We start from the raw sequence: 27,906 nt of genomic DNA, 5'->3' as shown, positions 1-27,906 counted from the left end.
GTGCATGCACACTGTAGCGACGCTCATAAACGAATGACATTATACTACAAAATGCATACAAACCACTGTTCTGCCTATGCATTCAGAAAACCTCCTAGGCCAGTAGAATACTTGTCACAGGTTGTAGAACATCCCTTTCATTCAGTGTACTGCCATGTGATAGATATTGCTCGAGGTAGCTCCGCACGTTGCAGGAATGTTAAAAAAATGGATGGCTTCTGTGAGGTGCGAACTCACGACTCCTGGTTTACGAGACCAGTGCTCTACCACTGAGCTAAGAAGGCGGCAGCTTTGAATATGCGAGCTATCCCCGAATTCTCACTTCATCACACTGAATCTTGCAGCCCTCGACCAGATAATTGATTTGGCGCACTGCTGCTGCTGGGAGTGTCCACATTGCCGTTCTCCAAATCTGTCGACTGTTTCGCCCTTACGATCGGCGACGACCGTCAGGCCACCAAAAGTTTGCGGTCTGCAATTTCTTGTCCTAGTGCACAGCTTGTGGGATAACGTGGCTCGACTGCGAAATGCGCCTTTCGGCTCCACTCTCTGGCTACAGTTTGCTGTTGTTCACAGTGGCACTGGCGTTGCCCATGGGGCTTCATGTAAGGCGACCGCACGTCGCTCGGCCAACAGCGGCCTACTGCAGACCGACACTTAAGAGACACAAAATACAAATCGACATCGAGAGACAGGCCCTGTCGTATGGCACTCGCGACGCATACGCTGAAATTGAATGTAAATAAAACGTCTTTTGTAGTGGGCGTCGCTCCACTGCAGTGTCACACATGGTGAATAAATAGGAAAACAGTAGAACGTCTGTGTAGGGCCATGTTTTTACCTACTGTGCCACCTGCCTGAATGTGTATAAGCATCTGTGGCATCACTCCTTCGCAGCCAAATTGCCACACTAGCTGTGTATCTCTAACAAAGATGATGTATGTCCTCACCTCGGTGACGGATAAAACGATTTCGCCCCCGGGTGGGCTCGAACCACCAACCTTTCGGTTAACAGCCGAACGCGCTAGCCGATTGCGCCACGGAGGCGTCGACTTTGGCTCACATGTGCAATCTATATCAACGCAATTCGTACACATTCTGCAGGAATCTCGCAGAATGGTAGCATCTGCTTATGCCTCTTCACTTGGATAACGTGCATGCACACTGTCGCGACGCTCATAAACGAATGACTTTATACTACTAAGTGCATACAAACCACTGTTCTGCCTATGCATTCAGAAAACCTCCTAGGCCAGTAGAATACTTGTCATAGGTTGTAGAACATCCCTTTCATTCAGTGTACTGCCATGTGATAGATATTGCTCGAGGTAGCTCCGCACGTTGCAGGAAAGTTAAAAAGATGGATGCCTTCTGTGAGGTTCGAACTCACGACTCATGGTTTACGAGACCAGTGCCCTACCACTGAGCTAGGAAGGCGGCAGCTTTGAATATCCGAGCTATCCCCGAATTCTCACTTCATCACACTGAATCTTGCAGCCCTCGACCAGATAATTGATTTGGCGCACTGCTGCTGCTGGGAGTGTCCACATTGCCGTTCTCCAAATCTCTCGACTGTTTCGCCCTTACGATCGGCGACGACCGTCAGGCCACCAAAAGTTTGCGGTCTGCAATTTCTTGTCCTAGTGCACAGCTTGTGGGATAACGTGGCTCGACTGCGAAATGCGCCTTTCGGCTCCACTCTCTGGCTACAGTTTGCTGTTGTTCACAGTGGCACTGGCGTTGCCCATGGGGCTTCATGTAAGGCGACTGCACGTCGCTCGGCCAACAGCGGCCTACTGCAGACCGACACTTAAGAGACACAAAATACAAATCGACATCGAGAGACAGGCCCTGTCATATGGCACTCGCGACGCATACGCTGAAATTGAATGTAAATAAAACGTCTTTTGTAGTGGGCGTCGCTCCACTGCATTGTCACACATGGTGAATAAATAGGAAAACAGTAGAACGTCTGTGTAGGGCCATGTTTTTACCTACTGTGCCACCTGCCTGAATGTGTATAAGCATCTGTGGCATCTCTCCTTCGCAGCCAAATTGCCACACTAGCTGTGTATCTCTAACAAAGTTGATGTATGTCCTCACCTCGGTGACGGAAAAAAGATTTCTCCCCCCCAGGTGGGCTCGAACCACCAACCTTTCGGTTAATAGCCGAACGCGCTAGCCGATTGCCCCACGGAGGCGTCGACTTTGGCGCACTTGTGCAATCTATATCAACTCAATTGGTACACATTCTGCAGGAATCTCGCAGAATGGTAGCATCTGCTTATGCCTCTTCACATGGATAACGTGCATGCACACTGTAGCGACGCTCATAAACGAATGACATTATACTACAAAATGCATACAAACCACTGTTCTGCCTATGCATTCAGAAAACCTCCTAGGCCAGTAGAATACTTGTCATAGGTTGTAGAACATCCCTTTCATTCAGTGTACTGCCATGTGATAGATATTGCTCGAGGTAGCTCCGCACGTTGCAGGAAAGTTAAAAAAATGGATGCCTTCTGCGAGGTTCGAACTCACGACTCCTGGTTTACGAGACCAGTGCTCTACCACTGAGCTAAGAAGGCGGCAGCCTTGAATTTGCGAGCTATCCCCGAATTCTCACTTCATCACACTGAATCTTGCAGCCCTCGACCAGATAATTGATTTGGCCCAGTGCTGCTGCTGGGAGTGTCCACATTGCCGTTCTCCAAATCTGTCGACTGTTTCGCCCTTACGATCGGCGACTACCGTCAGGCCACCAAAAGTTTGCGGTCTGCAATTTCTTGTCCTAGTGCACAGCTTGTTTGATAACGTGGCTCGACTGCGAAATGCGCCTTTCGGCTCCACTCTCTGGCTACAGTTTGCTGTTGTTCACAGTGGCACTGGCGTTGCCCATGGGGCTTCATGTAAGGCGACTGCACGTCGCTCGGCCAACAGCGGCCTACTGCAGACCGACACTTAAGAGACACAAAATACAAATCGACATCGAGAGACAGGCCCTGTCATATGGCACTCGCGACGCATACGCTGAAATTGAATGTAAATAAAACGTCTTTTGTAGTGGGCGTCGCTCCACTGCATTGTCACACATGGTGAATAAATAGGAAAACAGTAGAACGTCTGTGTAGGGCCATGTTTTTACCAACTGTGCCACCTGCCTGAATGTGTATAAGCATCTGTGGCATCACTCCTTCGCAGCCAAATTGCCACACTAGCTGTGTATCTCTAACAAAGTTGATGTATGTCCTCACCTCGGTGACGGAAAAAAGATTTCTCCCCCCCGGGTGGGCTCGAACCACCAACCTTACGGTTAACAGCCGAACGCGCTAGCTGATTGCGCCACGGAGGCGTCGACTTTGGCTCACTTGTGCAATCTATATCAACGCAATTCGTACACATTCTGCAGGAATCTCGCAGAATGGTAGCATCTGCTTATGCCTCTTCACATGGATAACGTGCATGCACACTGTAGCGACGCTCATAAACGAATGACATTATACTACAAAATGCATACAAACCACTGTTCTGCCTATGCATTCAGAAAACCTCCTAGGCCAGTAGAATACTTGTCATAGGTTGTAGAACATCCCTTTCATTCAGTGTACTGCCATGTGATAGATATAGCTCGAGGTAGCTCCGCACGTTGCAGGAAAGTTAAAAAAATGGATGCCTTCTGTGAGGTTCGAACTCATGACTCCTGGTTTACGAGACTAGTGCTCTACCACTGAGCTAAGAAGGCGGCAGCCTTGAATTTGCGAGCTATCCCCGAATTCTCACTTCATCACACTGAATCTTGCAGCCCCCGACCAGATAATTGATTTGGCCCAGTGCTGCTGCTGGGAGTGTCCACATTGCCGTTCTCCAAATCCCTCAACTGTTTCGCCCTTACGATCATCGACGACCGTCAGGCCACCAAAAGTTTGCGGTCTGCAATTTCTTGTCCTAGTGCACAGCTTGTGGGATAACGTGGCTCGACTGCGAAATGCGCCTTTCGGCTCCACTCTCTGGCTACAGTTTGCTGTTGTTCACAGTGGCACTGGCGTTGCCCATGGGGCTTCATGTAAGGCGACTGCACGTCGCTCGGCCAACAGCGGCCTACTGCAGACCGACACTTAAGAGACACAAAATACAAATCGACATCGAGAGACAGGCCCTGTCATATGGCACTCGCGACGCATACGCTGAAATTGAATGTAAATAAAACGTCTTTTGTAGTGGGCGTCGCTCCACTGCAGTGTCACACATGGTGAATAAATAGGAAAACAGTACAACGTCTGTGTAGGGCCATGTTTTTACCTACTGTGCCACCTGCCTGAATGTGTATAAGCATCTGTGGCATCACTCCTTCGCAGCCAAATTGCCACACTAGCTGTGTATCTCTAACAAAGTTGATGTATGTCCTCACCTCGGTGACGGATAAAACGATTTCGCCCCCGGGTGGGCTCGAACCACCAACCTTTCGGTTAACAGCCGAACGCGCTAGCCGATTGCGCCACGGAGGCGTCGACTTTGGCTCACTTGTGCAATCTATATCAACGCAATTCGTACACATTCTGCAGGAATCTCGCAGAATGGTAGAATCTGCTTATGCCTCTTCACATGGATAACGTGCATGCACACTGTAGCGACGCTCATAAACGAATGACATTATACTACAAAATGCATACAAACCACTGTTCTGCCTATGCATTCAGAAAACCTCCTAGGCCAGTAGAATACTTGTCATAGGTTGTAGAACATCCCTTTCATTCAGTGTACTGCCATGTGATAGATATTGCTCGAGGTAGCTCCGCACGTTGCAGGAAAGATAAAAAAATGGATGCCTTCTGTGAGGTTCGATCTCACGACTCCTGGTTTACGAGACCAGTGGTCTACCACTGAGCTAAGAAGGCGGCAGCCTTGAATTTGCGAGCTATCCCCGAATTCTCACTTCATCACACTGAATCTTGCAGCCCTCGACCAGATAATTGATTTGGCCCAGTGCTGCTGCTGGGAGTATCCACATTGCCGTTCTCCAAATCTGTCGACTGTTTCGCCCTTACGATCGGCGACGACCGTCAGGCCACCAAAAGTTTGCGGTCTGCAATTTCTTGTCCTAGTGCACAGCTTGTGGGATAACGTGGCTCGACTGCGAAATGCGCCTTTCGGCTCCACTCTCTGGCTACAGTTTGCTGTTGTTCACAGTGGCACTGGCGTTGCCCATGGGGCTTCATGTAAGGCGACTGCACGTCGCTCGGCCAACAGCGGCCTACTGCAGACCGACACTTAAGAGACACAAAATACAAATCGACATCGAGAGACAGGCCCTGTCATATGGCACTCGCGACGTATACGCTGAAATTGAATGTAAATAAAACGTCTTTTGTAGTGGGCGTCGCTCCACTGCAGTGTCACACATGGTGAATAAATAGGAAACCAGTAGAACGTCTGTGTAGGGCCATGTCTTTACCTACTGTGCCACCTGCCTGAATGTGTATAAGCATCTGTGGCATCACTCCTTCGCAGCCAAATTGCCACACTAGCTGTGTATCTCTAACAAAGTTGATGTATGTCCTCACCTCGGTGACGGATAAAACGATTTCGCCCCCGGGTGGGCTCGAACCACCAACCTTTCGGTTAACAGCCGAACGCGCTAGCCGATTGCGCCACAGAGGCGTCGTCTTTGGCTCACTAGTGCAATCTATATCAACTTAATTCGTACACATTCTGCAGGAATCTCGCAGAATGGTAGCATCTGCTTATGCCTCTTCACATGGATAACGTGCATGCACACTGTAGCGACGCTCATAAACGAATGACATTATACTACAAAATGCATACAAACCACTGTTCTGCCTATGCATTCAGAAAACCTCCTAGGCCAGTAGAATACTTGTCATAGGTTGTAGAACATCCCTTTCATTCAGTGTACTGCCATGTGATAGATATTGCTCGAGGTAGCTCCGCACGTTGCAGGAATGTTAAAAAAATGGATGGCTTCTGTGAGGTGCGAACTCACGACTCCTGGTTTACGAGACCAGTGCTCTACCACTGAGCTAAGAAGGCGGCAGCTTTGAATATGCGAGCTATCCCCGAATTCTCACTTCATCACACTGAATCTTGCAGCCCTCGACCAGATAATTGATTTGGCGCACTGCTGCTGCTGGGAGTGTCCACATTGCCGTTCTCCAAATCTGTCGACTGTTTCGCCCTTACGATCGGCGACGACCGTCAGGCCACCAAAAGTTTGCGGTCTGCAATTTCTTGTCCTAGTGCACAGCTTGTGGGATAACGTGGCTCGACTGCGAAATGCGCCTTTCGGCTCCACTCTCTGGCTACAGTTTGCTGTTGTTCACAGTGGCACTGGCGTTGCCCATGGGGCTTCATGTAAGGCGACCGCACGTCGCTCGGCCAACAGCGGCCTACTGCAGACCGACACTTAAGAGACACAAAATACAAATCGACATCGAGAGACAGGCCCTGTCGTATGGCACTCGCGACGCATACGCTTAAATTGAATGTAAATAAAACGTCTTTTGTAGTGGGCGTCGCTCCACTGCAGTGTCACACATGGTGAATAAATAGGAAAACAGTAGAACGTCTGTGTAGGGCCATGTTTTTACCTACTGTGCCACCTGCCTGAATGTGTATAAGCATCTGTGGCATCACTCCTTCGCAGCCAAATTGCCACACTAGCTGTGTATCTCTAACAAAGATGATGTATGTCCTCACCTCGGTGACGGATAAAACGATTTCGCCCCCGGGTGGGCTCGAACCACCAACCTTTCGGTTAACAGCCGAACGCGCTAGCCGATTGCGCCACGGAGGCGTCGACTTTGGCTCACATGTGCAATCTATATCAACGCAATTCGTACACATTCTGCAGGAATCTCGCAGAATGGTAGCATCTGCTTATGCCTCTTCACTTGGATAACGTGCATGCACACTGTCGCGACGCTCATAAACGAATGACTTTATACTACTAAGTGCATACAAACCACTGTTCTGCCTATGCATTCAGAAAACCTCCTAGGCCAGTAGAATACTTGTCATAGGTTGTAGAACATCCCTTTCATTCAGTGTACTGCCATGTGATAGATATTGCTCGAGGTAGCTCCGCACGTTGCAGGAAAGTTAAAAAGATGGATGCCTTCTGTGAGGTTCGAACTCACGACTCATGGTTTACGAGACCAGTGCCCTACCACTGAGCTAGGAAGGCGGCAGCTTTGAATATCCGAGCTATCCCCGAATTCTCACTTCATCACACTGAATCTTGCAGCCCTCGACCAGATAATTGATTTGGCGCACTGCTGCTGCTGGGAGTGTCCACATTGCCGTTCTCCAAATCTCTCGACTGTTTCGCCCTTACGATCGGCGACGACCGTCAGGCCACCAAAAGTTTGCGGTCTGCAATTTCTTGTCCTAGTGCACAGCTTGTGGGATAACGTGGCTCGACTGCGAAATGCGCCTTTCGGCTCCACTCTCTGGCTACAGTTTGCTGTTGTTCACAGTGGCACTGGCGTTGCCCATGGGGCTTCATGTAAGGCGACTGCACGTCGCTCGGCCAACAGCGGCCTACTGCAGACCGACACTTAAGAGACACAAAATACAAATCGACATCGAGAGACAGGCCCTGTCATATGGCACTCGCGACGCATACGCTGAAATTGAATGTAAATAAAACGTCTTTTGTAGTGGGCGTCGCTCCACTGCATTGTCACACATGGTGAATAAATAGGAAAACAGTAGAACGTCTGTGTAGGGCCATGTTTTTACCTACTGTGCCACCTGCCTGAATGTGTATAAGCATCTGTGGCATCTCTCCTTCGCAGCCAAATTGCCACACTAGCTGTGTATCTCTAACAAAGTTGATGTATGTCCTCACCTCGGTGACGGAAAAAAGATTTCTCCCCCCCAGGTGGGCTCGAACCACCAACCTTTCGGTTAATAGCCGAACGCGCTAGCCGATTGCCCCACGGAGGCGTCGACTTTGGCGCACTTGTGCAATCTATATCAACTCAATTGGTACACATTCTGCAGGAATCTCGCAGAATGGTAGCATCTGCTTATGCCTCTTCACATGGATAACGTGCATGCACACTGTAGCGACGCTCATAAACGAATGACATTATACTACAAAATGCATACAAACCACTGTTCTGCCTATGCATTCAGAAAACCTCCTAGGCCAGTAGAATACTTGTCATAGGTTGTAGAACATCCCTTTCATTCAGTGTACTGCCATGTGATAGATATTGCTCGAGGTAGCTCCGCACGTTGCAGGAAAGTTAAAAAAATGGATGCCTTCTGCGAGGTTCGAACTCACGACTCCTGGTTTACGAGACCAGTGCTCTACCACTGAGCTAAGAAGGCGGCAGCCTTGAATTTGCGAGCTATCCCCGAATTCTCACTTCATCACACTGAATCTTGCAGCCCTCGACCAGATAATTGATTTGGCCCAGTGCTGCTGCTGGGAGTGTCCACATTGCCGTTCTCCAAATCTGTCGACTGTTTCGCCCTTACGATCGGCGACGACCGTCAGGCCACCAAAAGTTTGCGGTCTGCAATTTCTTGTCCTAGTGCACAGCTTGTGGGATAACGTGGCTCGACTGCGAAATGCGCCTTTCGGCTCCACTCTCTGGCTACAGTTTGCTGTTGTTCACAGTGGCACTGGCGTTGCCCATGGGGCTTCATGTAAGGCGACTGCACGTCGCTCGGCCAACAGCGGCCTACTGCAGACCGACACTTAAGAGACACAAAATACAAATCGACATCGAGAGACAGGCCCTGTCATATGGCACTCGCGACGTATACGCTGAAATTGAATGTAAATAAAACGTCTTTTGTAGTGGGCGTCGCTCCACTGCAGTGTCACACATGGTGAATAAATAGGAAACCAGTAGAACGTCTGTGTAGGGCCATGTCTTTACCTACTGTGCCACCTGCCTGAATGTGTATAAGCATCTGTGGCATCACTCCTTCGCAGCCAAATTGCCACACTAGCTGTGTATCTCTAACAAAGTTGATGTATGTCCTCACCTCGGTGACGGATAAAACGATTTCGCCCCCGGGTGGGCTCGAACCACCAACCTTTCGGTTAACAGCCGAACGCGCTAGCCGATTGCGCCACAGAGGCGTCGTCTTTGGCTCACTAGTGCAATCTATATCAACTTAATTCGTACACATTCTGCAGGAATCTCGCAGAATGGTAGCATCTGCTTATGCCTCTTCACATGGATAACGTGCATGCACACTGTAGCGACGCTCATAAACGAATGACATTATACTACAAAATGCATACAAACCACTGTTCTGCCTATGCATTCAGAAAACCTCCTAGGCCAGTAGAATACTTGTCATAGGTTGTAGAACATCCCTTTCATTCAGTGTACTGCCATGTGATAGATATTGCTCGAGGTAGCTCCGCACGTTGCAGGAATGTTAAAAAAATGGATGGCTTCTGTGAGGTGCGAACTCACGACTCCTGGTTTACGAGACCAGTGCTCTACCACTGAGCTAAGAAGGCGGCAGCTTTGAATATGCGAGCTATCCCCGAATTCTCACTTCATCACACTGAATCTTGCAGCCCTCGACCAGATAATTGATTTGGCGCACTGCTGCTGCTGGGAGTGTCCACATTGCCGTTCTCCAAATCTGTCGACTGTTTCGCCCTTACGGTCGGCGACGACCGTCAGGCCACCAAAAGTTTGCGGTCTGCAATTTCTTGTCCTAGTGCACAGCTTGTGGGATAACGTGGCTCGACTGCGAAATGCGCCTTTCGGCTCCACTCTCTGGCTACAGTTTGCTGTTGTTCACAGTGGCACTGGCGTTGCCCATGGGGCTTCATGTAAGGCGACCGCACGTCGCTCGGCCAACAGCGGCCTACTGCAGACCGACACTTAAGAGACACAAAATACAAATCGACATCGAGAGACAGGCCCTGTCGTATGGCACTCGCGACGCATACGCTGAAATTGAATGTAAATAAAACGTCTTTTGTAGTGGGCGTCGCTCCACTGCAGTGTCACACATGGTGAATAAATAGGAAAACAGTAGAACGTCTGTGTAGGGCCATGTTTTTACCTACTGTGCCACCTGCCTGAATGTGTATAAGCATCTGTGGCATCACTCCTTCGCAGCCAAATTGCCACACTAGCTGTGTATCTCTAACAAAGATGATGTATGTCCTCACCTCGGTGACGGATAAAACGATTTCGCCCCCGGGTGGGCTCGAACCACCAACCTTTCGGTTAACAGCCGAACGCGCTAGCCGATTGCGCCACGGAGGCGTCGACTTTGGCTCACATGTGCAATCTATATCAACGCAATTCGTACACATTCTGCAGGAATCTCGCAGAATGGTAGCATCTGCTTATGCCTCTTCACTTGGATAACGTGCATGCACACTGTCGCGACGCTCATAAACGAATGACTTTATACTACTAAGTGCATACAAACCACTGTTCTGCCTATGCATTCAGAAAACCTCCTAGGCCAGTAGAATACTTGTCATAGGTTGTAGAACATCCCTTTCATTCAGTGTACTGCCATGTGATAGATATTGCTCGAGGTAGCTCCGCACGTTGCAGGAAAGTTAAAAAGATGGATGCCTTCTGTGAGGTTCGAACTCACGACTCATGGTTTACGAGACCAGTGCCCTACCACTGAGCTAGGAAGGCGGCAGCTTTGAATATCCGAGCTATCCCCGAATTCTCACTTCATCACACTGAATCTTGCAGCCCTCGACCAGATAATTGATTTGGCGCACTGCTGCTGCTGGGAGTGTCCACATTGCCGTTCTCCAAATCTCTCGACTGTTTCGCCCTTACGATCGGCGACGACCGTCAGGCCACCAAAAGTTTGCGGTCTGCAATTTCTTGTCCTAGTGCACAGCTTGTGGGATAACGTGGCTCGACTGCGAAATGCGCCTTTCGGCTCCACTCTCTGGCTACAGTTTGCTGTTGTTCACAGTGGCACTGGCGTTGCCCATGGGGCTTCATGTAAGGCGACTGCACGTCGCTCGGCCAACAGCGGCCTACTGCAGACCGACACTTAAGAGACACAAAATACAAATCGACATCGAGAGACAGGCCCTGTCATATGGCACTCGCGACGCATACGCTGAAATTGAATGTAAATAAAACGTCTTTTGTAGTGGGCGTCGCTCCACTGCATTGTCACACATGGTGAATAAATAGGAAAACAGTAGAACGTCTGTGTAGGGCCATGTTTTTACCTACTGTGCCACCTGCCTGAATGTGTATAAGCATCTGTGGCATCTCTCCTTCGCAGCCAAATTGCCACACTAGCTGTGTATCTCTAACAAAGTTGATGTATGTCCTCACCTCGGTGACGGAAAAAAGATTTCTCCCCCCCAGGTGGGCTCGAACCACCAACCTTTCGGTTAATAGCCGAACGCGCTAGCCGATTGCCCCACGGAGGCGTCGACTTTGGCGCACTTGTGCAATCTATATCAACTCAATTGGTACACATTCTGCAGGAATCTCGCAGAATGGTAGCATCTGCTTATGCCTCTTCACATGGATAACGTGCATGCACACTGTAGCGACGCTCATAAACGAATGACATTATACTACAAAATGCATACAAACCACTGTTCTGCCTATGCATTCAGAAAACCTCCTAGGCCAGTAGAATACTTGTCATAGGTTGTAGAACATCCCTTTCATTCAGTGTACTGCCATGTGATAGATATTGCTCGAGGTAGCTCCGCACGTTGCAGGAAAGTTAAAAAAATGGATGCCTTCTGCGAGGTTCGAACTCACGACTCCTGGTTTACGAGACCAGTGCTCTACCACTGAGCTAAGAAGGCGGCAGCCTTCAATTTGCGAGCTATCCCCGAATTCTCACTTCATCACACTGAATCTTGCAGCCCTCGACCAGATAATTGATTTGGCCCAGTGCTGCTGCTGGGAGTGTCCACATTGCCGTTCTCCAAATCTGTCGACTGTTTCGCCCTTACGATCGGCGACTACCGTCAGGCCACCAAAAGTTTGCGGTCTGCAATTTCTTGTCCTAGTGCACAGCTTGTTTGATAACGTGGCTCGACTGCGAAATGCGCCTTTCGGCTCCACTCTCTGGCTACAGTTTGCTGTTGTTCACAGTGGCACTGGCGTTGCCCATGGGGCTTCATGTAAGGCGACTGCACGTCGCTCGGCCAACAGCGGCCTACTGCAGACCGACACTTAAGAGACACAAAATACAAATCGACATCGAGAGACAGGCCCTGTCATATGGCACTCGCGACGCATACGCTGAAATTGAATGTAAATAAAACGTCTTTTGTAGTGGGCGTCGCTCCACTGCAGTGTCACACATGGTGAATAAATAGGAAAACAGTAGAACGTCTGTGTAGGGCCATGTTTTTACCTACTGTGCCACCTGCCTGAATGTGTATAAGCATCTGTGGCATCACTCCTTCGCAGCCAAATTGCCACACCAGGTGTGTATTTTCTAACAAAGTTGATGTTTGTCCTCACCTCGGTGAGGGTTAAAACGATTTCGCAACCGGGTGGGCTCGAACCACCAACCTTACGGTTAACAGCCGAACGCGCTAGCTGATTGCGCCACGGAAGCGTCGACTTTGGCTCACTTGTGCAATCTATATCAACGCAATTCGTACACATTCTGCAGGAATCTCGCAGAATGGTAGCATCTGCTTATGCCTCTTCACATGGATGACGTGCATGCACACTGTAGCGACGCTCATAAACGAATGACATTATACTACAAAATGCATACAAACCACTGTTCTGCCTATGCATTCAGAAAACCTCCTAGGCCAGTAGAATACTTGTCATAGGTTGTAGAACATCCCTTTCATTCAGTGTACTGCCATGTGATAGATATAGCTCGAGGTAGCTCCGCACGTTGCAGGAAAGTTAAAAAAATGGATGCCTTCTGTGAGGTTCGAACTCACGACTCCTGGTTTACGAGACTAGTGCTCTACCACTGAGCTAAGAAGGCGGCAGCCTTGAGTTTGCGAGCTATCCCCGAATTCTCACTTCATCATACTGAATCTTGCAGCCCTCGACCAGATAATTGATTTTGCCCAGTGCTGCTGCTGGGAGTGTCCACATTGCCGTTCTCCAAATCTCTCAACTGTTTCGCCCTTACGATCGGCGACGACCGTCAGGCCACCAAAAGTTTGCGGTCTGCAATTTCTTGTCCTAGTGCACAGCTTGTGGGATAACGTGGCTCGACTGCGAAATGCGCCTTTCGGCTCCACTCTCTGGCTACAGTTTGCTGTTGTTCACAGTGGCACTGGCGTTGCCCATGGGGCTTCATGTAAGGCGACTGCACGTCGCTCGGCCAACAGCGGCCTACTGCAGACCGACACTTAAGAGACACAAAATACAAATCGACATCGAGAGACAGGCCCTGTCATATGGCACTCGCGACGCATACGCTGAAATTGAATGTAAATAAAACGTCTTTTGTAGTGGGCGTCGCTCCACTGCAGTGTCACACATGGTGAATAAATAGGAAAACAGTAGAACGTCTGTGTAGGGCCATGTTTTTACCTACTGTGCCACCTGCCTGAATGTGTATAAGCATCTGTGGCATCACTCCTTCGCAGCCAAATTGCCACACCAGGTGTGTATTTTCTAACAAAGTTGATGTTTGTCCTCACCTCGGTGAGGGTTAAAACGATTTCGCAACCGGGTGGGCTCGAACCACCAACCTTACGGTTAACAGCCGAACGCGCTAGCTGATTGCGCCACGGAAGCGTCAACTTTGGCTCACTTGTGCAATCTATATCAACGCAATTCGTACACATTCTGCAGGAATCTCGCAGAATGGTAGCATCTGCTTATGCCTCTTCACATGGATGACGTGCATGCACACTGTAGCGACGCTCATAAACGAATGACATTATACTACAAAATGCATACAAACCACTGTTCTGCCTATGCATTCAGAAAACCTCCTAGGCCAGTAGAATACTTGTCATAGGTTGTAGAACATCCCTTTCATTCAGTGTACTGCCATGTGATAGATATAGCTCGAGGTAGCTCCGCACGTTGCAGGAAAGTTAAAAAAATGGATGCCTTCTGTGAGGTTCGAACTCACGACTCCTGGTTTACGAGACTAGTGCTCTACCACTGAGCTAAGAAGGCGGCAGCCTTGAGTTTGCGAGCTATCCCCGAATTCTCACTTCATCACACTGAATCTTGCAGCCCTCGACCAGATAATTGATTTTGCCCAGTGCTGCTGCTGGGAGTGTCCACATTGCCGTTCTCCAAATCTCTCAACTGTTTCGCCCTTACGATCGGCGACGACCGTCAGGCCACCAAAAGTTTGCGGTCTGCAATTTCTTGTCCTAGTGCACAGCTTGTGGGATAACGTGGCTCGACTGCGAAATGCGCCTTTCGGCTCCACTCTCTGGCTACAGTTTGCTGTTGTTCACAGTGGCACTGGCGTTGCCCATGGGGCTTCATGTAAGGCGACTGCACGTCGCTCGGCCAACAGCGGCCTACTGCAGACCGACACTTAAGAGACACAAAATACAAATCGACATCGAGAGACAGGCCCTGTCATATGGCACTCGCGACGCATACGCTGAAATTGAATGTAAATAAAACGTCTTTTGTAGTGGGCGTCGCTCCACTGCAGTGTCACACATGGTGAATAAATAGGAAAACAGTAGAACGTCTGTGTAGGGCCATGTTTTTACCTACTGTGCCACCTGCCTGAATGTGTATAAGCATCTGTGGCATCACTCCTTCGCAGCCAAATTGCCACACCAGGTGTGTATTTTCTAACAAAGTTGATGTTTGTCCTCACCTCGGTGAGGGTTAAAACGATTTCGCAACCGGGTGGGCTCGAACCACCAACCTTACGGTTAACAGCCGAACGCGCTAGCTGATTGCGCCACGGAAGCGTCAACTTTGGCTCACTTGTGCAATCTATATCAACGCAATTCGTACACATTCTGCAGGAATCTCGCAGAATGGTAGCATCTGCTTATGCCTCTTCACATGGATGACGTGCATGCACACTGTAGCGACGCTCATAAACGAATGACATTATACTACAAAATGCATACAAACCACTGTTCTGCCTATGCATTCAGAAAACCTCCTAGGCCAGTAGAATACTTGTCATAGGTTGTAGAACATCCCTTTCATTCAGTGTACTGCCATGTGATAGATATAGCTCGAGGTAGCTCCGCACGTTGCAGGAAAGTTAAAAAAATGGATGCCTTCTGTGAGGTTCGAACTCACGACTCCTGGTTTACGAGACTAGTGCTCTACCACTGAGCTAAGAAGGCGGCAGCCTTGAGTTTGCGAGCTATCCCCGAATTCTCACTTCATCACACTGAATCTTGCAGCCCTCGACCAGATAATTGATTTTGCCCAGTGCTGCTGCTGGGAGTGTCCACATTGCCGTTCTCCAAATCTCTCAACTGTTTCGCCCTTACGATCGGCGACGACCGTCAGGCCACCAAAAGTTTGCGGTCTGCAATTTCTTGTCCTAGTGCACAGCTTGTGGGATAACGTGGCTCGACTGCGAAATGCGCCTTTCGGCTCCACTCTCTGGCTACAGTTTGCTGTTGTTCACAGTGGCACTGGCGTTGCCCATGGGGCTTCATGTAAGGCGACTGCACGTCGCTCGGCCAACAGCGGCCTACTGCAGACCGACACTTAAGAGACACAAAATAACAAATCGACATCGAGAGACAGGCCCTGTCATATGGCACTCGCGACGCATACGCTGAAATTGAATGTAAATAAAACGTCTTTTGTAGTGGGCGTCGCTCCACTGCAGTGTCACACATGGTGAATAAATAGGAAAACAGTAGAACGTCTGTGTAGGGCCATGTTTTTACCTACTGTGCCACCTGCCTGAATGTGTATAAGCATCTGCGGCATCACTCCTTCGCAGCCAAATTGCCACACTAGCTGTGTATTTTCTAACAAAGTTGATGTTTGTCCTCACCTCGGTGACGGATAAAACGATTTCGCAACCGGGTGGGCTCGAACCACCAACCTTACGGTTAACAGCCGAACGCGCTAGCTGATTGCGCCACGGAGGCGTCGACTTTGGCTCACTTGTGCTCTCTATATCAACGCAATTCGTACACATTCTGCAGGAATCTCGCAGAATGGTAGCATCTGCTTATGCCTCTTCACATGGATAACGTGCATGCACACAGTAGCGACGCTCATAAACATATGACATTATACTACAAAATGCATACAAACCACTGTTCTGCCTATGCATTCAGAAAACCTCCTAGGCCAGTAGAATACTTGTCATAGGTTGTAGAACATCCCTTTCATTCAGTGTACTGCCATGTGATAGATATAGCTCGAGGTAGCTCCGCACGTTGCAGGAAAGTTAAAAAAATGGATGCCTTCTGTGAGGTTCGAACTCACGACTCCTGGTTTACGAGACCAGTGCTCTACCACTGAGCTAAGAAGGCGGCAACTTTGAAATTGATAGCTATCCCCGAATTCTCACTTCATCACACTGAATCTTGCAGCCCTCGACCAGATAATTGATTTGGCCCAGTGCTGCTGCTGGGAGTGTCCACATTGCCGTTCTCCAAATCTGTCGACTGTTTCGCCCTTACGATCGGCGACTACCGTCAGGCCACCAAAAGTTTGCGGTCTGCAATTTCTTGTCCTAGTGCACAGCTTGTTTGATAACGTGGCTCGACTGCGAAATGCGCCTTTCGGCTCCACTCTCTGGCTACAGTTTGCTGTTGTTCACAGTGGCACTGGCGTTGCCCATGGGGCTTCATGTAAGGCGACTGCACGTCGCTCGGCCAACAGCGGCCTACTGCAGACCGACACTTAAGAGACACAAAATACAGATCGACATCGAGAGACAGGCCCTGTCATATGGCACTCGCGACGCATACGCTGAAATTGAATGTAAATAAAACGTCTTTTGTAGTGGGCGTCGCTCCACTGCAGTGTCACACATGGTGAATAAATAGGAAAACAGTAGAACGTCTGTGTAGGGCCATGTTTTTACCTACTGTGCCACCTGCCTGAATGTGTATAAGCATCTGTGGCATCACTCCTTCGCAGCCAAATTGCCACACCAGGTGTGTATTTTCTAACAAAGTTGATGTTTGTCCTCACCTCGGTGAGGGTTAAAACGATTTCGCAACCGGGTGGGCTCGAACCACCAACCTTACGGTTAACAGCCGAACGCGCTAGCTGATTGCGCCACGGAAGCGTCGATTTTGGCTCACTTGTGCAATCTATATCAACGCAATTCGTACACATTCTGCAGGAATCTCGCAGAATGGTAGCATCTGCTTATGCCTCTTCACATGGATGACGTGCATGCACACTGTAGCGACGCTCATAAACGAATGACATTATACTACAAAATGCATACAAACCACTGTTCTGCCTATGCATTCAGAAAACCTCCTAGGCCAGTAGAATACTTGTCATAGGTTGTAGAACATCCCTTTCATTCAGTGTACTGCCATGTGATAGATATAGCTCGAGGTAGCTCCGCACGTTGCAGGAAAGTTAAAAAAATGGATGCCTTCTGTGAGGTTCGAACTCACGACTCCTGGTTTACGAGACTAGTGCTCTACCACTGAGCTAAGAAGGCGGCAGCCTTGAGTTTGCGAGCTATCCCCGAATTCTCACTTCATCACACTGAATCTTGCAGCCCTCGACCAGATAATTGATTTTGCCCAGTGCTGCTGCTGGGAGTGTCCACATTGCCGTTCTCCAAATCTCTCAACTGTTTCGCCCTTACGATCGGCGACGACCGTCAGGCCACCAAAAGTTTGCGGTCTGCAATTTCTTGTCCTAGTGCACAGCTTGTGGGATAACGTGGCTCGACTGCGAAATGCGCCTTTCGGCTCCACTCTCTGGCTACAGTTTGCTGTTGTTCACAGTGGCACTGGCGTTGCCCATGGGGCTTCATGTAAGGCGACTGCACGTCGCTCGGCCAACAGCGGCCTACTGCAGACCGACACTTAAGAGACACAAAATACAAATCGACATCGAGAGACAGGCCCTGTCATATGGCACTCGCGACGCATACGCTGAAATTGAATGTAAATAAAACGTCTTTTGTAGTGGGCGTCGCTCCACTGCAGTGTCACACATGGTGAATAAATAGGAAAACAGTAGAACGTCTGTGTAGGGCCATGTTTTTACCTACTGTGCCACCTGCCTGAATGTGTATAAGCATCTGCGGCATCACTCCTTCGCAGCCAAATTGCCACACCAGGTGTGTATTTTCTAACAAAGTTGATGTTTGTCCTCACCTCGGTGAGGGTTAAAACGATTTCGCAACCGGGTGGGCTCGAACCACCAACCTTACGGTTAACAGCCGAACGCGCTAGCTGATTGCGCCACGGAAGCGTCGACTTTGGCTCACTTGTGCAATCTATATCAACGCAATTCGTACACATTCTGCAGGAATCTCGCAGAATGGTAGCATCTGCTTATGCCTCTTCACATGGATAACGTGCATGCACACTGTAGCGACGCTCATAAACGAATGACATTATACTACAAAATGCATACAAACCACTGTTCTGCCTATGCATTCAGAAAACCTCCTAGGCCAGTAGAATACTTGTCATAGGTTGTAGAACATCCCTTTCATTCAGTGTACTGCCATGTGATAGATATAGCTCGAGGTAGCTCCGCACGTTGCAGGAAAGTTAAAAAAATGGATGCCTTCTGTGAGGTTCGAACTCACGACTCCTGGTTTACGAGACTAGTGCTCTACCACTGAGCTAAGAAGGCGGCAGCCTTGAGTTTGCGAGCTATCCCCGAATTCTCACTTCATCACACTGAATCTTGCAGCCCTCGACCAGATAATTGATTTTGCCCAGTGCTGCTGCTGGGAGTGTCCACATTGCCGTTCTCCAAATCTCTCAACTGTTTCGCCCTTACGATCGGCGACGACCGTCAGGCCACCAAAAGTTTGCGGTCTGCAATTTATTGTCCTAGTGCACAGCTTGTGGGATAACGTGGCTCGACTGCGAAATGCGCCTTTCGGCTCCACTCTCTGGCTACAGTTTGCTGTTGTTCACAGTGGCACTGGCGTTGCCCATGGGGCTTCATGTAAGGCGACTGCACGTCGCTCGGCCAACAGCGGCCTACTGCAGACCGACACTTAAGAGACACAAAATACAAATCGACATCGAGAGACAGGCCCTGTCATATGGCACTCGCGACGCATACGCTGAAATTGAATGTAAATAAAACGTCTTTTGTAGTGGGCGTCGCTCCACTGCAGTGTCACACATGGTGAATAAATAGGAAAACAGTAGAACGTCTGTGTAGGGCCATGTTTTTACCTACTGTGCCACCTGCCTGAATGTGTATAAGCATCTGCGGCATCACTCCTTCGCAGCCAAATTGCCACACTAGCTGTGTATTTTCTAACAAAGTTGATGTTTGTCCTCACCTCGGTGACGGATAAAACGATTTCGCAACCGGGTGGGCTCGAACCACCAACCTTACGGTTAACAGCCGAACGCGCTAGCTGATTGCGCCACGGAGGCGTCGACTTTGGCTCACTTGTGCTCTCTATATCAACGCAATTCGTACACATTCTGCAGGAATCTCGCAGAATGGTAGCATCTGCTTATGCCTCTTCACATGGATAACGTGCATGCACACAGTAGCGACGCTCATAAACATATGACATTATACTACAAAATGCATACAAACCACTGTTCTGCCTATGCATTCAGAAAACCTCCTAGGCCAGTAGAATACTTGTCATAGGTTGTAGAACATCCCTTTCATTCAGTGTACTGCCATGTGATAGATATAGCTCGAGGTAGCTCCGCACGTTGCAGGAAAGTTAAAAAAATGGATGCCTTCTGTGAGGTTCGAACTCACGACTCCTTGTTTACGAGACCAGTGCTCTACCACTGAGCTAAGAAGGCGGCAACTTTGAAATTGATAGCTATCCCCGAATTCTCACTTCATCACACTGAATCTTGCAGCCCTCGACCAGATAATTGATTTGGCCCAGTGCTGCTGCTGGGAGTGTCCACATTGCCGTTCTCCAAATCTGTCGACTGTTTCGCCCTTACGATCGGCGACTACCGTCAGGCCACCAAAAGTTTGCGGTCTGCAATTTCTTGTCCTAGTGCACAGCTTGTTTGATAACGTGGCTCGACTGCGAAATGCGCCTTTCGGCTCCACTCTCTGGCTACAGTTTGCTGTTGTTCACAGTGGCACTGGCGTTGCCCATGGGGCTTCATGTAAGGCGACTGCACGTCGCTCGGCCAACAGCGGCCTACTGCAGACCGACACTTAAGAGACACAAAATACAAATCGACATCGAGAGACAGGCCCTGTCATATGGCACTCGCGACGCATACGCTGAAATTGAATGTAAATAAAACGTCTTTTGTAGTGGGCGTCGCTCCACTGCATTGTCACACATGGTGAATAAATAGGAAAACAGTAGAACGTCTGTGTAGGGCCATGTTTTTACCTACTGTGCCACCTGCCTGAATGTGTATAAGCATCTGTGGCATCACTCCTTCGCAGCCAAATTGCCACACTAGCTGTGTATCTCTAACAAAGTTGATGTATGTCCTCACCTTGGTGACGGAAAAAAGATTTCTCCCCCCCGGGTGGGCTCGAACCAACAACCTTTCGGTTAACAGCCGAACGCGCTAGCCGATTGCCCCACGGAGGCGTCGACTTTCGCTCACTTATGCAATCTATATCAACGCAATTGGTACACATTCTGCAGGAATCTCGCAGAATGGTAGCATCTGCTTATGCCTCTTCACATGGATAACGTGCATGCCCACTGTAGCGACGCTCATAAACGAATGACATTATACTACAAAATGCATAAAAACCACTGTTCTGCCTATGCATTCAGAAAACCTCCTAGGCCAGTAGAATACTTGTCATAGGTTGTAGAACATCCCTTTCATTCAGTGTACTGCCATGTGATAGATATTGCTCGAGGTAGCTCCGCACGTTGCAGGAAAGTTAAAAAAATGGATGCCTTCCGTGAGGTTCGAACTCACGACTCCTGGTTTACGAGACTAGTGCTCTACCACTGAGCTAAGAAGGCGGCAGCCTTGAATTTGCGAGCTATCCGCGAATTCTCACTTCATCACACTGAATCTTGCAGCCCTCGACCAGATAATTGATTTGGCGCACTGCTGCTGCTGGGAGTGTCCACATTGCCGTTCTCCAAATCTCTCAACTGTTTCGCCCTTACGATCGGCGACGACCGTCAGGCCACCAAAAGTTTGCGGTCTGCAATTTCTTGTCCTAGTGCACAGCTTGTGGGATAACGTGGCTCGACTGCGAAATGCGCCTTTCGGCTCCACTCTCTGGCTACAGTTTGCTGTTGTTCACAGTGGCACTGGCGTTGCCCATGGGGCTTCATGTAAGGCGACTGCACGTCGCTCGGCCAACAGCGGCCTACTGCAGACCGACACTTAAGAGACACAAAATAACAAATCGACATCGAGAGACAGGCCCTGTCATATGGCACTCGCGACGCATACGCTGAAATTGAATGTAAATAAAACGTCTTTTGTAGTGGGCGTCGCTCCACTGCAGTGTCACACATGGTGAATAAATAGGAAAACAGTAGAACGTCTGTGTAGGGCCATGTTTTTACCTACTGTGCCACCTGCCTGAATGTGTATAAGCATCTGTGGCATCACTCCTTCGCAGCCAAATTGCCACACTAGCTGTGTATTTTCTAACAAAGTTGATGTTTGTCCTCACCTCGGTGAGGGTTAAAACGATTTCGCAACTGGGTGGGCTCGAACCACCAACCTTTCGGTTAACAGCCGAACGCGCTAGCTTTTTTTTTTTATTTTTTATTTTTTTTTTTTTTTTTTTTTTTTTTAGGGCCTCCTTCCTCCCCTTCAGCCCCGCCTTGCGCTCGCCATAAATCGCCTTCGTCGGCGTCGGCTTCATCTGCCATGATTTCTGAAGTACTTATTCTTCTGAACTATTCCGATTTCCAAACCAAAGATACTTCTAAACCTATTGCATAGTCCCGCAATGGTGACAAAGTAGAATATATATATTTTTTTTTTTTTTTAATAGAAAATGAAAAAGGAACTCTGGTCCGCTAGAAAAACAGAAGAAAATAAAATAGTCCTTGTCGTAACACTTTTCAGTATACGTCACTGTGACATTTGAAGAAGAAAAGAGAAAAAACAAAGCAATGTAGAATGAAGGAAAGAAAAAAATACTTCTTTCATCGAAGAACGACTTCTAAAAAATTCGCATATCGTTTCCTGTAATGTCTCGTCTGTGAAAGTATGTGAAACTGTAATGCCAGGTAAAGACAGAACGCCGCCTCACTCTTGGGTTCTTGCGTCTGTAAATAATGAACATAATGACCCTTCAACCAATTGACAGAGTTCCGTTTGGTGTTCGGGTACGGCACTGAATCCGGATACAGGAAATCTTCAGGTTTAATACAAAGCTGGGAAGTCCTCATAATCGTAGCCAGTTTTCGGCGAATGCATGGCCAAACTGCTTGGACAGTGGTGCACAGAAAACGATGTTCATCAGTATCAGGCAAGTTGCACGTTAGGCACAAAGGTGAGTCAGCCAAATGTAGAGCATGAAGTCGTGAATTGGTACTTATTTTACGGTTCACGACCCTGTACCAAGAGGCTTTCACTGACGTTGGTAAATCACGGCTATGTATGTTTTTCCATATCACTGGCCAGCGATGATTGGGGTATTTGTGTTCGATGTTGTTCCTGTTCTTGGTTGCCAGTAGTTTATTATAAACTAACTTCACCACGGAAAGCTCATTTTCTGGGAGAGTTGACCGTACGTAACTGAACTCAATGAAAAAGCTCTTAAAGTGAGTCAGCGCAGGCGGAATATGTTGAACAGAGACAGGAGGCTGCAGGCAGGCCGGCGCTATTTCGGTTAACAAGTGAGCCGTTAGACTGTTCGGTAACGACCTCCACCGTTTGTAGGTGGTGCATACGTACAAAGCTCGTGACTTGGAACGAACATCTGTTAAATTTAAGCCTCCATCGGTCGTGGAGAGAGTGAGCGTATCGTACTTGACTTTAAAAATGTGTCCACGTGTGACAAAATGGCCTAGAGCGGACATCATACGCTTCGCTGTCTCCTGTGGCATGGGCAGTACTTGTGCAACGTAGTTAATCTTTGAGGTGAGGTAGACATTAGCGAAGGTGACTTTCTGCAGTTCATCAAGGCTTCTTAGGTAGTGGGTCTGCATGCAAGCACGCATACTTGCCAGGAGATTCCTATAGTTCACCGCAATTGTGTGCTGTATGTTGCTCCTGTACTCAATACCAAGGCATTTCATTTTAGAAATTAGTTGCAACTGACCGTGATGGTGCAGCGAGATGCCGCGTCCTATGTTCATAATGCCAGATTTCCTGGCATTCAACTTCGCACCCGCAACAAGTTCGTAGTTTTTGACGATCTGAAGGGCTTCCTCGACTTCACCTTCGTCCATGACCAAAAATCCGACGTCATCCGCATATGCAGTACAAACAATCTTAATGCCGTGGATGGTTAATCCTTGTAGACGCTGTGTCAAGGTGACAAGCAAAGGCTCAATGGCAATGGCAAACAAGGCCATCGACATAGGGCATCCCTGTCGCACTGAATTAGTAATATTAATTGATGCGCTCAGCTGGCCATTCACCATGAGTCGAGTTACTCCTTTACGAAGGAGCTCATGTATAAGATTGATAAAACGTAGTGGAAATCCCATGGCATGCATCGTCCGGATGAGAAACTGATGGTTTACTCTGTCGAATGCCTTTGAAAAGTCAAGGGAAACTAGCGCACACCGTATCTTACACGCATCTGCAATGGCTATAACGTCCCTGTATTGAGACAAATTTTGGAAGATCGTCCTACCGACACCTACACTGGTCTGGTACTGACCAATGACAGTATTCATCAACATTTTCAATCTATTAGAAATAATACGTGCTAAAATTTTGTAGTCACTGTTCAGTAAAGTAAGCGGCCGAAAATCGTCAACAGAACTGCACATTGGGCGTTTAGGGATTAAAACCACGATGCCTTCCACGAGAGCCTGAGGAACATTAAAATCTGGCCGTAAAAGTTCATTAAACATACTCAACAACTTGGGCTTTAATTTGTCGCAGAAAGTAAGATAAAATTCGGCAGTGAGACCGTCGGGTCCCGGCGATTTATTTTTCGGACTTCGTGATAGCGCAGAATCCAATTCGTCTTCATCAATTTCTCGCATGAGAGTTTCGACTTCAGCAGCACCCAAAGTCCTTTGCGAGTTATTGAGTAATTCATCGTGAGTTCCATCGTCGGTATGTGTCGTTGTCAGGAGACCTGCCAAGTGATTGTGAAGTGCGTTCCGTATGTCTTGTTGCCGCGTGAGCGCAACGCCTTCACTCAACTGAAGACGAGTTATTAATCTCCGCCGCCCCCTCTTATTTTCACGAATGACGTGAAACATGGATGTCATTTCGTCGTCTATCACATTCTGGGGCCTGGACCTTATTTGAAAGCCTTCTGCCTGCTGCCGCTGAAGTTTTAATAATTTTGCCTTAATTTTTTTAATCTGCATAAAATTTTCAGGTACAGTCACATCGGACTGGTAAAGCTCCCTGAGACAAGTAAAATAAAACTCAGACGTTTGCCGTTGCCACCAGGATTTGTCCCGAGCGTAGCGTTTAAACATTTTTGATAAAGTTGGTTTGGCATGTGTTATCCACCATTCAGTAACGGAGGCATACTGTGCAACCCGTCGTTCACATGCCTCCCATGTTTCGTTAAAGACACGGTGACAGTCAACATCGTTAAGGAGAGCATTGTTAAGTTTCCAGAAACCTCTGCCGCGAAATGTGCCTTGCTTGACCATGTTAATAGTACAAATATATGCGGCATGATCGGAAAAAATTGTGGGCCAAACTTCGGATTGGAGGACTTGAGTCTTCATACACGCCGATACATAGATTCTGTCTAGCCGGCTTGCAGAGTGGTTCGTGACATGAGTGAACCAAGGTGCCGCTCCGTGCGTATGCTCCCATGTGTCAATGAGGTTCATTTCTTGGACGATACGTTCTAGTTCTCCAGATTTGTTAAAATTAGGCGTCTGGTCTTTTGGACTTAAGACACAATTGAAGTCACCCGCAAAAATTATACGATCGTAGGTTCCCCTAAAAAGTGGGACTATGGCGCTTGTGAAGAACTCAGCCCTAGCACGCCTATTGCTACTGCCGGACGGGGCGTAAACATTGATTATGCGTGTCCGATGGAAAGTGACAGCGATCCCTCTATGATCAGGCAGTTTTTCTGCGTCGGTCGCTACAATCCCTTCTTTTAACAGAATCGCTGTCCCTAAATTCGCACCGCTCCCGGAATTGGAGAGAGTAGTATAACCAGTTATTCGGTCAAGTTCAATCGCAGCGACTTCTTGAAGTAACAGAATATCGATATCCGCTGCGTATACAAAATCTTGTAAATTACGGAGCCGCCAGTACGACTGTATCTTATTGATGTTTAACGTGGCAATTTTATAGGCTTGGGGCTCGTTCATGGGAGAAGGCACATACTATTAATTAAACAGTCTTAGAAGGATGGCTAACGAAATTGAGGCCAAGCGCGTCAGTCGGAGTTCCTGTAGTTCCCGGTACGGTTGGCGTATGCTGCTCTGTGGGGGGTGCCGAAGATTCCGTCTCAATGGTCCGCATGACAGCCGCATCATTGCTCGCATCCAATACTTCCATTTCCTGTGCCCAATTCCCAGTGAGAGTGGCCTCTGACAAAAGCGATCCTGCGTTTCCTTGAGCGTGGGTATCCGGCAAAACGACTCTACTCGAGGTATCACTATCTTCCACCCGTCGTGGATTCACAGGGGGAGACACTACAGGATCAATGTCCATTCGACCAGACGCAGGGAGACCAACTTCAGAGGGTTCAGAAGTGTTCTGACACATTTGGCTGCTTATTCGTTTCGCTTTGTCGCGGAGCTGTGGGGCGAGCTGATTGGCTCCTTGATGTGCAAGTCTCCGCTTCTTTTTGGAAGGCTTCCTGTTAGGGTTCGCAGTATCATCAACATCCGAAGTGGACTGTTGACTCTGGGGTTGATCCGCCGGGAACACAGCGTCTGCTTCATCCTCAGTACCAGTGGCATCAACCACTGGGGAGTCATCCGTCGTTACCTCCATCTCTGAGTGTGGTAGCGGCGGTGCCGCGTCAGCACTCGGTTCTTTGACGTTATCGGCCAAAACATCATTCAAACGAGGGGCATCTACAGGCGGGGTCGCGGGTGGAAGACCAGAAGCCGCGACAGCGTATGTCAGTGGCAGTGCCGTCGTCACAGGGGGGCTAGCGGCTTCACCGACAGGTATCTGCGTCACCCGTCTTTGTATACATTCAGAGCGCACGTGGCCGGGCGCACCACAGCCGGCACACGTTTTTGGCTGCCCATCATATATGACAATTCCGCGATGTCCACCTACGTAAATATATGAAGGTATGTGCTTCTGTATATCGATCTTAACCTGCCTGACGCCGTTAAGCACCGGAAATTTGTGGGCTTTGGACCAACGCTCCGCAAAATTGTTAATGACCCTCCCGTAAGGTGTCAATGCAGAATTTATTTGCGCGGCTGTTATTTCAAACGGGAGTTCGAAAATACGTGCCGTCCGGATGCCCAGTCCAGCATGCGTAATGCTGACGTCACTGACGGTACCATCGCTATGTTTAAACTTCAGTACACCTCCACTGGACTCTACAATTCTATCACACAGTTCAGAGGACGTTAATTTCACATAAACAACACTAGTCACGATAGAGAAATTTATCCCTACAATGTCATCAAAAGTAATCTTAGCTGTTTCCTCTAACCATGCTTCAACTTCAAACGAATTTGGTTTCGAAAAGTTCCTATCAAAGGTAAACTTCAAGGTATCTTTCCTGTTAGTCGGATTCATAATTCCATATCAGATCCTACAGAACGGAACGAATACTAATAAGCAGACGCTGTAAGCACGCGACTCACCGCCTGACGTAAACACTTCCTGCCGCAGCGCGCTGGCCCTGGAGGTCCGCTCACCACCGCTGCCGCAGGCAGACTTGCTGATTGCGCCACGGAAGCGTCGACTTTGGCTCACTTGTGCAATCTATATCAACGCAATTCGTACACATTCTGCAGGAATCTCGCAGAATGGTAGCATCTGCTTATGCCTCTTCACATGGATAACGTGCATGCACACTGTAGCGACGCTCATAAACGAATGACATTATACTACAAAATGCATACAAACCACTGTTCTGCCTATGCATTCAGAAAACCTCCTAGGCCAGTAGAATACTTGTCATAGGTTGTAGAACATCCCTTTCATTCAGTGTACTGCCATGTGATAGATGTAGCTCGAGGTAGCTCCGCACGTTGCAGGAAAGTTAAAAAAATGGATGCCTTCTGTGAGGTTCGAACTCACGACTCCTGGTTTACGAGACTAGTGATGTACCACTGAGCTAAGAAGGCGGCAGCCTTGAGTTTGCGAGCTATCCCCGAATTCTCACTTCATCACACTGAATCTTGCAGCCCTCGACCAGATAATTGATTTGGCCGTGCTGCTGCTGGGAGTGTCCACATTGCCGTTCTCCAAATCTCTCAACTGTTTCGCCCTTACGATCGGCGACGACCGTCAGGCCACCAAAAGTTTGCGGTCTGCAATTTCTTGTCCTAGTGCACAGCTTGTGGGATAACGTGGCTCGACTGCGAAATGCGCCTTTCGGCTCCACTCTCTGGCTACAGTTTGCTGTTGTTCACAGTGGCACTGGCGTTGCCCATGGGGCTTCATGTAAGGCGACTGCACGTCGCTCGGCCAACAGCGGCCTACTGCAGACCGACACTTAAGAGACACAAAATACAAATCGACATCGAGAGACAGGCCCTGTCATATGGCACTCG

General features: G+C 48.6%; 26 non-coding genes across 26 annotated transcripts; all 26 read right to left on the bottom strand.

Moving 5' to 3' along the window:
- Window positions 1-212: 212 nt before the first annotated feature.
- On the bottom strand, window positions 213-284 carry Trnat-cgu (transfer RNA threonine (anticodon CGU)). Its single transcript has one exon. It is a non-coding gene; the product is annotated as a tRNA-Thr (tRNA).
- A 689-nt stretch (window positions 285-973) lies between these two features.
- On the bottom strand, window positions 974-1,047 carry Trnan-guu (transfer RNA asparagine (anticodon GUU)). Its single transcript has one exon. It is a non-coding gene; the product is annotated as a tRNA-Asn (tRNA).
- Window positions 1,048-1,365: 318 nt separating this feature from the next.
- Window positions 1,366-1,437, bottom strand: Trnat-cgu (transfer RNA threonine (anticodon CGU)). Its single transcript has one exon. It is a non-coding gene; the product is annotated as a tRNA-Thr (tRNA).
- A 1,082-nt stretch (window positions 1,438-2,519) lies between these two features.
- On the bottom strand, window positions 2,520-2,591 carry Trnat-cgu (transfer RNA threonine (anticodon CGU)). Its single transcript has one exon. It is a non-coding gene; the product is annotated as a tRNA-Thr (tRNA).
- A 1,082-nt stretch (window positions 2,592-3,673) lies between these two features.
- On the bottom strand, window positions 3,674-3,745 carry Trnat-cgu (transfer RNA threonine (anticodon CGU)). Its single transcript has one exon. It is a non-coding gene; the product is annotated as a tRNA-Thr (tRNA).
- Window positions 3,746-4,434: 689 nt separating this feature from the next.
- Window positions 4,435-4,508, bottom strand: Trnan-guu (transfer RNA asparagine (anticodon GUU)). The gene has a single exon. It is a non-coding gene; the product is annotated as a tRNA-Asn (tRNA).
- Window positions 4,509-4,826: 318 nt separating this feature from the next.
- Trnat-cgu (transfer RNA threonine (anticodon CGU)) lies at window positions 4,827-4,898 on the bottom strand. Its single transcript has one exon. It is a non-coding gene; the product is annotated as a tRNA-Thr (tRNA).
- A 689-nt stretch (window positions 4,899-5,587) lies between these two features.
- On the bottom strand, window positions 5,588-5,661 carry Trnan-guu (transfer RNA asparagine (anticodon GUU)). The gene has a single exon. It is a non-coding gene; the product is annotated as a tRNA-Asn (tRNA).
- Window positions 5,662-5,979: 318 nt separating this feature from the next.
- Trnat-cgu (transfer RNA threonine (anticodon CGU)) lies at window positions 5,980-6,051 on the bottom strand. The gene has a single exon. It is a non-coding gene; the product is annotated as a tRNA-Thr (tRNA).
- A 689-nt stretch (window positions 6,052-6,740) lies between these two features.
- Window positions 6,741-6,814, bottom strand: Trnan-guu (transfer RNA asparagine (anticodon GUU)). The gene has a single exon. It is a non-coding gene; the product is annotated as a tRNA-Asn (tRNA).
- A 318-nt stretch (window positions 6,815-7,132) lies between these two features.
- Trnat-cgu (transfer RNA threonine (anticodon CGU)) lies at window positions 7,133-7,204 on the bottom strand. Its single transcript has one exon. It is a non-coding gene; the product is annotated as a tRNA-Thr (tRNA).
- Window positions 7,205-8,286: 1,082 nt separating this feature from the next.
- Trnat-cgu (transfer RNA threonine (anticodon CGU)) lies at window positions 8,287-8,358 on the bottom strand. The gene has a single exon. It is a non-coding gene; the product is annotated as a tRNA-Thr (tRNA).
- Window positions 8,359-9,047: 689 nt separating this feature from the next.
- Window positions 9,048-9,121, bottom strand: Trnan-guu (transfer RNA asparagine (anticodon GUU)). Its single transcript has one exon. It is a non-coding gene; the product is annotated as a tRNA-Asn (tRNA).
- Window positions 9,122-9,439: 318 nt separating this feature from the next.
- Window positions 9,440-9,511, bottom strand: Trnat-cgu (transfer RNA threonine (anticodon CGU)). The gene has a single exon. It is a non-coding gene; the product is annotated as a tRNA-Thr (tRNA).
- Window positions 9,512-10,200: 689 nt separating this feature from the next.
- Window positions 10,201-10,274, bottom strand: Trnan-guu (transfer RNA asparagine (anticodon GUU)). Its single transcript has one exon. It is a non-coding gene; the product is annotated as a tRNA-Asn (tRNA).
- A 318-nt stretch (window positions 10,275-10,592) lies between these two features.
- On the bottom strand, window positions 10,593-10,664 carry Trnat-cgu (transfer RNA threonine (anticodon CGU)). The gene has a single exon. It is a non-coding gene; the product is annotated as a tRNA-Thr (tRNA).
- Window positions 10,665-11,746: 1,082 nt separating this feature from the next.
- On the bottom strand, window positions 11,747-11,818 carry Trnat-cgu (transfer RNA threonine (anticodon CGU)). Its single transcript has one exon. It is a non-coding gene; the product is annotated as a tRNA-Thr (tRNA).
- Window positions 11,819-12,900: 1,082 nt separating this feature from the next.
- Window positions 12,901-12,972, bottom strand: Trnat-cgu (transfer RNA threonine (anticodon CGU)). The gene has a single exon. It is a non-coding gene; the product is annotated as a tRNA-Thr (tRNA).
- Window positions 12,973-14,054: 1,082 nt separating this feature from the next.
- On the bottom strand, window positions 14,055-14,126 carry Trnat-cgu (transfer RNA threonine (anticodon CGU)). The gene has a single exon. It is a non-coding gene; the product is annotated as a tRNA-Thr (tRNA).
- A 1,082-nt stretch (window positions 14,127-15,208) lies between these two features.
- On the bottom strand, window positions 15,209-15,280 carry Trnat-cgu (transfer RNA threonine (anticodon CGU)). Its single transcript has one exon. It is a non-coding gene; the product is annotated as a tRNA-Thr (tRNA).
- A 1,083-nt stretch (window positions 15,281-16,363) lies between these two features.
- On the bottom strand, window positions 16,364-16,435 carry Trnat-cgu (transfer RNA threonine (anticodon CGU)). Its single transcript has one exon. It is a non-coding gene; the product is annotated as a tRNA-Thr (tRNA).
- A 1,082-nt stretch (window positions 16,436-17,517) lies between these two features.
- On the bottom strand, window positions 17,518-17,589 carry Trnat-cgu (transfer RNA threonine (anticodon CGU)). The gene has a single exon. It is a non-coding gene; the product is annotated as a tRNA-Thr (tRNA).
- Window positions 17,590-18,671: 1,082 nt separating this feature from the next.
- On the bottom strand, window positions 18,672-18,743 carry Trnat-cgu (transfer RNA threonine (anticodon CGU)). Its single transcript has one exon. It is a non-coding gene; the product is annotated as a tRNA-Thr (tRNA).
- Window positions 18,744-19,825: 1,082 nt separating this feature from the next.
- On the bottom strand, window positions 19,826-19,897 carry Trnat-cgu (transfer RNA threonine (anticodon CGU)). The gene has a single exon. It is a non-coding gene; the product is annotated as a tRNA-Thr (tRNA).
- A 1,082-nt stretch (window positions 19,898-20,979) lies between these two features.
- Window positions 20,980-21,051, bottom strand: Trnat-cgu (transfer RNA threonine (anticodon CGU)). The gene has a single exon. It is a non-coding gene; the product is annotated as a tRNA-Thr (tRNA).
- A 6,354-nt stretch (window positions 21,052-27,405) lies between these two features.
- Window positions 27,406-27,477, bottom strand: Trnat-cgu (transfer RNA threonine (anticodon CGU)). Its single transcript has one exon. It is a non-coding gene; the product is annotated as a tRNA-Thr (tRNA).
- Between the last annotated feature and the right edge of the window lie 429 nt (window positions 27,478-27,906).

This window comes from Schistocerca gregaria, chromosome 5 (genome assembly GCF_023897955.1).
Source record: "Schistocerca gregaria isolate iqSchGreg1 chromosome 5, iqSchGreg1.2, whole genome shotgun sequence".
NCBI classification, from domain to species: Eukaryota; Metazoa; Arthropoda; class Insecta; order Orthoptera; family Acrididae; genus Schistocerca; species Schistocerca gregaria.
Note: the sequence above shows the minus strand (reverse complement) of the source record. Positions and strands in the feature narration are given on the sequence as shown.